General features: G+C 41.5%; 1 long non-coding RNA gene across 2 annotated transcripts in view; it reads left to right on the top strand.

Annotated features, from left to right (window-relative positions):
* The first annotated feature begins 1,840 nt into the window (after window positions 1-1,840).
* The window catches only part of LOC138149636 (uncharacterized), an 83,565-nt gene continuing 76,390 nt past the window's right edge, over window positions 1,841-9,015 (top strand). For both annotated transcript variants that reach the window (XR_011165375.1, XR_011165374.1), the window contains exon 1: window positions 1,841-2,056. This is a non-coding gene — a long non-coding RNA (uncharacterized lncRNA). The remainder of the gene's footprint in view (window positions 2,057-9,015) is intronic.

Below are 9,015 nucleotides of genomic sequence, written 5' to 3'. Positions count from 1 at the left end.
GAGGCCCTGGGATGAAATGAGAGGAGCCCTGAAGTGAGGCCCTTCCTGAGCCCTAGCTCAGGCCATTGTGGGTAACAACATCACGTATAAGCAGCATTATGAGGCCCTGATCATTGAGTACATAGCCCAAGACTGGAAAGAGGATGAAGCTCTAAGGTTCAACCAAAGTTTGAGATTGTTTGAGATCCTCTGAGGAGACATAAGGAAAAATAAGACACATTCTCTGACTCCAGAGATCTCGATGGCTAATCAAAGACATGAATCATGGACATATTATATTCTAGTCAGTGTGGTACAGTGGCAAGATCACTGACTCTGGGGTCAAAAGACCTGGGTTCAAATCCACCTTTGTCACTTTTTACCTATGTGACCCTGAGCAAATCACCTGAACTCTCCAGGTTTGTTTCCCCTTCTTTAAAATGAGGGGGTTAGACTAGATGGCTTCTGAAGTTACTTTCAGCTCTAGACTGATAATCCTATATGAAATAGAATGTGGTAAGCATGTAAGAGAGGCATGAATGTTACATGTACCAAGAGCACCAAAGCAGGAAGAATCCCTTCACCTTTAAGGTATCAAGGTAGATTTAAAGGAGGAAATGGGGGCATCTGAGTTGAGCTGGGAAAGAACAATGGAATTTCAACAAGAAGGGGTGGGGAAGTGAGTATTGCAGGGAAAAGATTAGAGTGAATCATATCATTTAGTACTTTCTTATCCTTTATCTTGTATTGTTTCCCATATGTGAGCTCTATTCTCCTACGTAGACTGTTGTGCAAGCCCTGAACTAATTAAGAAAGAGCCAGAAAACATATGTTTTTGAGGCCTGACTCCACCACCAGTTGGGTCACCATGGGAAAGTCACCTTATCTCTCTGAGTCTGTTTTCTTTGTGTAAATTGGAGGCAAAAGGGTAGTGGAATTTAGAGGAAGCAGAGATCTTGGAAAGAGCTTCATTGACAATGGAAAGATACTGGTTTTGAAACCAGAGGACCTGGGTTCAAATCCAACCTATGACATTCAGTTTACCTGTATGAACTTCAACCATTCAACCCCTCTGAGTTCAAGTTCTAGGTGGTACAGAGGATAGGAGGGTTGGACATGGAACCTGGAAGACTTGAGTTCAAATTTAAGCTTAGACATTAGCTGTGTAACCCAAGGCAAGTTACTTGTCTTCTGTCTGTCTCCATTTCCTCATCAGTAAAATGATGAGGAAATATTCCAGGGGATAATAATAGCTCCTACCTCTCTGGGATGTTGGGAGGTTAAGATAGATAAGATTTGTAAAGTGCTTTGCAAATATTAAAGTTCTATGTAAATGCTACCTATTATTGTTGGTATTAAAATGAGAGGGTTGGATCAGAGGGCCTATAAGGTTCCTTATAACTCTATGATCTTAAGACATTTTGGGGTAGTTATGAAATGATTAGTCCATCATACAAACAATAAGTGATGGAGATCATACTCTTACTGCCAAACTAACTCACAAAGCTGTCAAAAGGATCAAATTAAATTATGTATGTTAAATACTTTGTGAATCACTGACCAACTATAAGGGTGTTGAAAAATATTCTCTTTTTTCCCTTACAAGTTTGAACCCAGATCTACTATGTGTGTGACCTACCCTGCATCCAAAGATCCTATGAATCTCTTCCTGAAATATTTGCTGATCAGAGGGCCCTTGCCTAGCATAGAGGGATTTATCATCAATGGAGAACTCAAGCCGTGAAGGTTGGATCCCCCTCTGCCCTTGGTCCTCCTCCCACCTCCTTTGGCCTTTGTTGCTTGCAGAGGAATATTGGTAACCAGCTTTCCTTTGGATCTCTTTTCAGGCAGGCTCAGTCCCGCAGAGTTTCCCTGGGCTTCCCCACGTGGCCTCCCCTCCGCAGGAACCCATCCCCTCCCCTGCCTTCGGACGTGCCTGGGATACTAAACCAGCCCATCTGGGGAGCCCCTCGCAGGGAGCCCGGCTCAGGATCTCTGCATTTAGCCTGGGATTCCTTCCACCCCTCAGGCCTTCACCCTGCTGCAAAGGATGGGACCACCATTAAGGAAGGCAGAGGTGAGATTCTCTGGCCACCAGAGTTCTAGGGGAGGGTGGGCTGCGGATCTTGGGCATGAGCCAGTGGGAAGGAATGCCAGGGCTGGACCATGCTGCAGCAGGGAAACAGTGCTTCTGTCACCGAGGAAACATGAACAATTCATGAGATGCTTTCCATATGGAACGACCGCAGTCATCCCACCAGAGGCGGGCCGGGAGACTTCCCTTCCTAATGAATTCTTCAGGCATAGAACACATTCTGGGAGGTTCCGAATTGCTGACACTGCCTTCCCAGTCCCAGCAGAGCTCAGCGCCCCTACAAAGGGCTTTGTTCAACTCCTCCCTCCGTAAAAGAGTATGGGGCTGCTGTTTCTCAACGCTGCCCTCTCCTGGCCTTCTGCCGCCTCTCCCTCTTGTCTCCTCCCTCTGCTCTTTCATCCCTGCATCTAGGGATTGATGGAGACACTTGACTGTTCCAAAGTCTGTATCTTCTCTGGGATACCCAGGACTATGGGCTCTGCAGACAGGTGATCCGGGAGACAGACTAAGCGGAATAGGGTCCGGAGACCCTATTAAAAGTCCTAAAGGAGGCCAAGGGGACAAAATATGGAATAAGGAGACAGCCCTGTGAGATGGAAAGAATATTAGAGAGCTGACGTCTAAGAACTAAAGAATTAAGCATGCATGTACATATACATATGTGTGTATGTACATACACAAGGCAGACTGACATAGTAAATAGGGCTTTGGAGTCAGGAAGACCTGGGTTCATCTGACACATACAAGCTGTGTAACCCAGAGCATGTTTAACCCCTAAGGGCCCCCAAGCAACCCTCTAAGAATATTAGTTACAGAGAAGGCTCTGAAATTTCTAAGCACTTTAAGGATTGCAAAGCACTTTCTTTGTAAAACTGGGTTAATAACTCTCACTTACATCAGGCACTTCACAAGGTCCTAGGGTCATTGATTGAGAATTGGAAGGGACCTTAGAAACCATCAAGTCCAATGTTCTTATTTTTGCAGATGAAGAAATTGAGACTCAGAAAGTTTAAGTGATTTGAGTTCCATAGCTAGTCTGTATGAGAAGCAGGATTTGAACCCAAAGTCTTTCTTACCTGTCTGGCACTAAATCCGCTATGCCAGCATGCTTCTCAAGTCATCAAGAGTAGAGTGTTCAGTGTCAAAGACAAACTTCAATGGCTTTCAAGACATGGTCTTAATCTTCCACCCTTCCTTCCTTCTATCATACTTATTAGACTTATTCTGGGTCATATGGATGGATCCTTTCTCTAAAAGAAGATTTGTACCCTAGGCTGCAGTGTATGGTTCAGGTACATCCAGATCCATCTACAATGTATAATGCAGTTAGGCCAGGAAGAAACTTTTCAAGCCTTCAAAATCATTAATGGTCTTTTAGGTCCATACAAGGGCTAAGTGATTGATTCACAGAGGCACAAATTCTTAGAAATGGAAAGCATCTTCAAAATCTAGTTCAACTTTCTCATTTTCAGTTAGGGAAACTGAGGGAAAGGAAATGACTTGTTCCAGACAACACACACCAAGTCTGTGGTGCAGCCAATATCAAAACTGCAAACCCTCAAATGCATTATTGTTTTGAATCCATTTTAGGAAGGTACAGGAAAGAGAAGCCCCTGAACCCAACACTAGACAAATGTAAAGGGATGATAATACTTAGGATATCAAAAACTCTCCCAGGGCTTTGTTTTTTGAGAATATTCCAAAACTGCCTGTGTCACCCACCTGCCCTCTAATCCATTGATCCAATTTAGAATCTGTTAGTAATTATCTGATTCCTGTTAAAATTGGGATACAAGGTGATTTGCTAGAAAATAGTTGTTATTCTTATAAGCAATTAAAAATAACCAATGAATTGACACACACACCCAGGTAGCTTTAGCAAAGGTCAAGGACTCTCAAACTGTCCCTCTAAACCCTCCAAAGTTAGCAAGTGTTCAAGAACAGGTTGTTCCGATGTGTTTCTGGGCAGGTAAAGAGTACAGGCTTCTGAAAGCAAGCCGGAATTTTCTGTGGATGAGAAACTCCCTTTGCTGGTAGCCTTTGCAACCTTTTCCTTCCCATTCTGGGGCCATGGCCAAAATCTTGAGTAGTTGGTTCCTCCTGGGTCGTCAGAAGCCCTGGGCTTGATGCTTTCTCTTTGTCCTAAGAGCCAGAGCAACTTCCTTGCTGATGATACTCACAGGGCCCAGTGACAATTTTGAGTAAAGTTAACCAGCAAGAGTGATTCCAATTCCGAAATACACACATACATACAGATATATATATATTGAACAAAATTTAATCTTCCAAGCCTATTAATGTGGAGTGTAGCAGTGGATCATCCCATAATCCTCTTTGTCCCTAATCTTCAAGGCCAAAGATCTCAGATGTTTGGAAACTGATCAGAAAATCAAATTCCATTAAACCAAGAAGAAATCAGCCACTGGCAATGTGGGCCCTCCCCGTAATAGGGAGAAAATAATACTCAGCACTCCCTTCAAGGGTCTCACATAAAGAAAGACAATGGTACAAATGAAGCTGTCTAAGTCCCTTACCTTTGATAACAGCAAATAAGATCAGAGATCAGAAGAAAAAGAAATTATAGTGGTCTGGGGCAGTCAGGGAAGGCGTCCTGGAAAGGATGGGATTTGAACTGAACCTTGAATATACTTTGATGGATCTATAACCTTACTAATGCAGGCATCTTCTTCCACCAGTATAGATACCAATCCCTCCACATTTGCAAATCTTATTTGATTTGGGGGGAAGCTGGGTGGTATGGGTAGAATGCTAGGCCTGGAGTCAGGAAGACTCATCTTTCTGGGTTCAAATCAGGTCTCAGTCACTTACTAACTGCGTGACTCTGGGTAAGTCACTTAACACAGCTTGCCTCAGTTTCCTCATCTATAAAATGAGCTGGAGAAGGAAATGAAAAACCACTCCAGTATCTTTCCCAGGAAAACCCCAAATGGGGTCATGAAGAGTTGGACATGACCGAAAACAACTGAATAATAAGTAGGACTTTTGTCCATGTCTTTCCCTGGATTCTCCATCAAGAAATAACCCCATGACTAGGAGGTTTTCCCTTCGTCCCTTTAATGTTTCGTGGGGACTCATGCAGTTTTCTGTTGCTGTAGAGCCTCACTCTTAAGACATCACCAGTCTAACTCTAGGGGATAAGAGGAGGGCAGGGGATGGGGTAGTAAGTGTCCTCAATGATGTATTTTATGCCACTTATTCCCCACATTATCCTTGTTTGCATCTTGTAACTCCCCTCACTTCTCCCCCAGTGAATCTTTCTATCACCTTTTGTTACATGTAACTTTTATTCTTCTGAGAGTATGGTATTCTGGGACTCTGAACCACACAGCATCAATGGGGGAATATTAGTGTTAAAAAAAGATGGACTTTCAAAATGTTTAGCAATTTGAAATCATTGAAAGCTTGGTACCATTTCTTGAATGCAATTATGAAAAGCATTGTGGTTTGGTGCAAAAAGAGCCAGCTTTAGAGTCATGAGGTCTTGTGTTCAAGTACAACTTAAGACAAATATTAGCTGCATGAAACTAGGCAAGTAATTTAATCTCTCAGTCTCCTCCCTATCCCACTCTGCACCCTAGGAAACATCAACTGTTTTTCTGCATAAGAAGGAGATTCAACCCTAGGAAGTTCCTATGCTCATTAAATTAATGGTCTGTCTCTTGCCCTTCGGTAGTAAGGGCAATATTAAACCACCACCACCACCACCCACCACCTCCATCCCTACCCCCTTACAAGTTAAACTACTTTTCTCTTTAAAAGGTATTGAAATTATCTTTGAGATTTTATTGGTTCAAGGGACTAAGGTGTGGGCCATTAGCCTTCTAGTCACTTGAATACAAAGCCAGTATATGAAGTGCTGGAGACATTCCCTGATGCTTCACACTATAGACTAGACATCTGAATAACCCCAGGAAGTTGTGCTCACATAGATCATTGCTTTATTGTGAATGAACAAGTCTTCCCTGCTCTTAATATCTTACCTCCTCCCCCTTGGCTAAGGGAACCTCTTTTTGTTCATTGTTAGATCAATTACAAGTGCTTCCTTTCATTCTAGTTTCGGACCTAAACTACCAGGAAACCAATCAGCCAATTATATTTCCCCCACCTCTCCCTGGAAAAAAATCAAGCTTCATCTCCTATTTAATTCTGGCCCTGGCTTATTGTCCAACTGTTATACTGGTCCAGTATATTTATGTATAGAGGAGCTCTTATGTTTGGGGCAATATGTATTTTTCATCTACTTTGTATTTCCATGTGAATAGCAAAATTGTCTCTTTCAAGTAACTATGTAGTTCATTAAAGAGGATTTGTAGTCTACTAGAGCAACTGGGTGGTGAAGTGGATAGAGTACCAGGCCTGGAGTCAGGAAGATTTATCCTCCTGAGTTCAAATCTGGCCTCAGTCACTTACTAGCTGTGTGACCCTGGGTAAGTCATTTAACTTCTGTTTGCCTCAGTTTCCTCATCTGTAAAATGAGCTGAAGAAGGAAATGTCAAACCACTCTAGTATCCTTGCCAAGAAAATCCCAAATTGAGTCATGAAGAGTTGTATACAACTCAAATGAGTGAATAAGAGCTCCATGAAATTAGCACATAGTAGGTGTTTAATACATGTTTACTGATGAACTTTCATATCCAGTCTTCTTTCTGATTATCCTCCCTTTAGTCTCATTTCCTCACTGTCTTCTCAATTTAACTTTTTCCTTTGATCCATCTCTCTCTTTCCTATCTTTTGATTTATGTAAATACTACACATAGAAGCATTTGCAGACTCTCATCATTAATAGAAAATTCCTCTTCTATTTGAACCCTGCTCGGGACATCATCTATGACCCTGAAAAATACATTAGGCAAACATACCTCTATCTATTCATATTTTACTTTATGTTAATACCTACAAGATCCTTTCATATGGGTAACAACAATAACGACTTATATTTTCATAGCACTTCAAGTTTTACATAGTATCATCATGATAAATCTGTAAAGTAGAGAATACAAATGTTATTATTCCTATTTTACATATGAGGAAACTGAATAGAGAAGTTAAGTGACTTGCCCAGGGTCAATAAACCACTAAGTATCAAAGACATGATTGGAAACCAAATATATGCTTCCAAGTTCTATGTTGTTTCTTTTCTTTTTTTTTTTAAATAAGTCTTTATTGACCTCTCTTGTTTGTCACATCATCATAGTCTCCCCCGCCCCCCATATTCTTCCTTCTTGAGAGCCTTCCCTGTGAATAAACAGTATTTTTTTTTAAGCAATTGGGGTTAAGTAACTTGCTCAAGGTTACACGGCCAGTTATTTCTGGGTGTGGTGCTAAATATCTGATCCCGGATTCAATCCCCACGTCATCCCAACACTGGGGCCGGTGCTCTTACTCACTGCACCACCTGGCTGCCAATAAGCAATTGGGGTTAAGTAACTTGCTCAAGGTTACATGGCCAGGTGTTTCTGGGTGGGTGCTAAGTGCCTGAGCCCAGACTTGATCCCCACGTCATCCCGACTCTGGGGCCGGTGCTCTTACTTGCTATGCTACCTGGCTGCCCCTAAACAGTAATTTTTTAAAGAAAAAAAAATTTTTAAAGGAAAAAAGAGGAGAAATCATTATGACTGATCAATACATTGAAAAAATACAAAAATATGTCATGTATAACACCTGTGGACCTCTCCCACAAAAGGGTGGGTTGAAAGTATCTTCTCATAGTTCTTTCAAGTCATGGTTGTTCTTTATAATTCCGCAACATTCACTATTTTTTGTTTATTTGTTTGTGGTTGTTATTTCCATGTTCATGGTTGTAATCATGTATATTGCTTACTTGGCTCTGTTTACTTCACTCTGCATCAGTTCATGTAGATATTTCCATATTTCTTTGTATCCATCACATTTATCATTTCTTACAGCACAGTAATTTTTCTTTACATTCATGTACCACAATTTGTTTAACCATTCTCCAATTGATGAGTGTCAACTTTGTTTCCAGTTCTTTGCTATAATAAAAATTGCTCCTATAAATAAATATTTTGCTGAATATGGGGATATTCTTCTTATCAATAGCTTCCATGGGGTATAGGTTCAATAATGGAATCTTTGGTAAATGGATCAATAAAGAGGCAAATGCTATGGGCATTTTAGTTGCTTTATTTATGATTCCAAATTACTTTCTAAAATTATGATACCAATTCACAGCTCTACCAACAATGCATATGTTCCTATCTTTCCACAGCCCCTCCAACATTGACTTATCATTTTTGTCATTTTTGCCAATTTGTATGGTATAAGATGAAACCTCACAGTTTTTTTATTTGCATTTTTCTGATTATTATGATTTGTCTTGTGTTGTTTCTACTACTATCATTGCCCTCCTGACTGCTTCTGACTTTTTTTCTTTTGACACCATGACTCAGCTCCCTTCTTTGGAATATCCCTAGAATATCCCTCCACCATGTCAGTACCATTCTCCCATTGGTAAGTTCATTCTCAGGCTTCCATTTTGGGGATGGGCCCAGGCTAGCCATGCTTCATTCCCATTCCAGCTATGCTTCTAACTCTATGAACTTCACCACCATGCCCCTATACTTGGGCCTTCAACCTCCCTTTCAGCTCTCTTTTATGTGTTGTCTTCTTCCTTTAGAATGAAAGCACCTCGAGGGCAGGGGGCTATCTTTCTTTTTTCTTGTATTTGCATCCCATCTCTTAGTCCAGTGTCTAGCACTTAACAAATGCTTGTTCCCTGCCTTCCTGTGACACAACACTATAACCTCTTAAAGGCTGGGTGAGATTCAGTTCAGTGGCATTTCAGGAAGCAGAAATAGAATGGTGGGAGCAAAGGATAGGGAAGAGAGAGAGGGATCAGAGGCAAAAAGAATCAAGAAGACAGTGAGGAGGTAGAAGCACGACCTTCCCGCGGCTCCCAC

This window comes from Petaurus breviceps, unplaced genomic scaffold (assembly GCF_028583685.1).
Source record: "Petaurus breviceps papuanus isolate PSGF00001 unplaced genomic scaffold, PetGlider_PUasm1.0 90847, whole genome shotgun sequence".
Lineage (NCBI taxonomy): Eukaryota > Metazoa > Chordata > Mammalia > Diprotodontia > Petauridae > Petaurus > Petaurus breviceps.
This window is presented reverse-complemented; position numbering and strand designations above follow the sequence as displayed.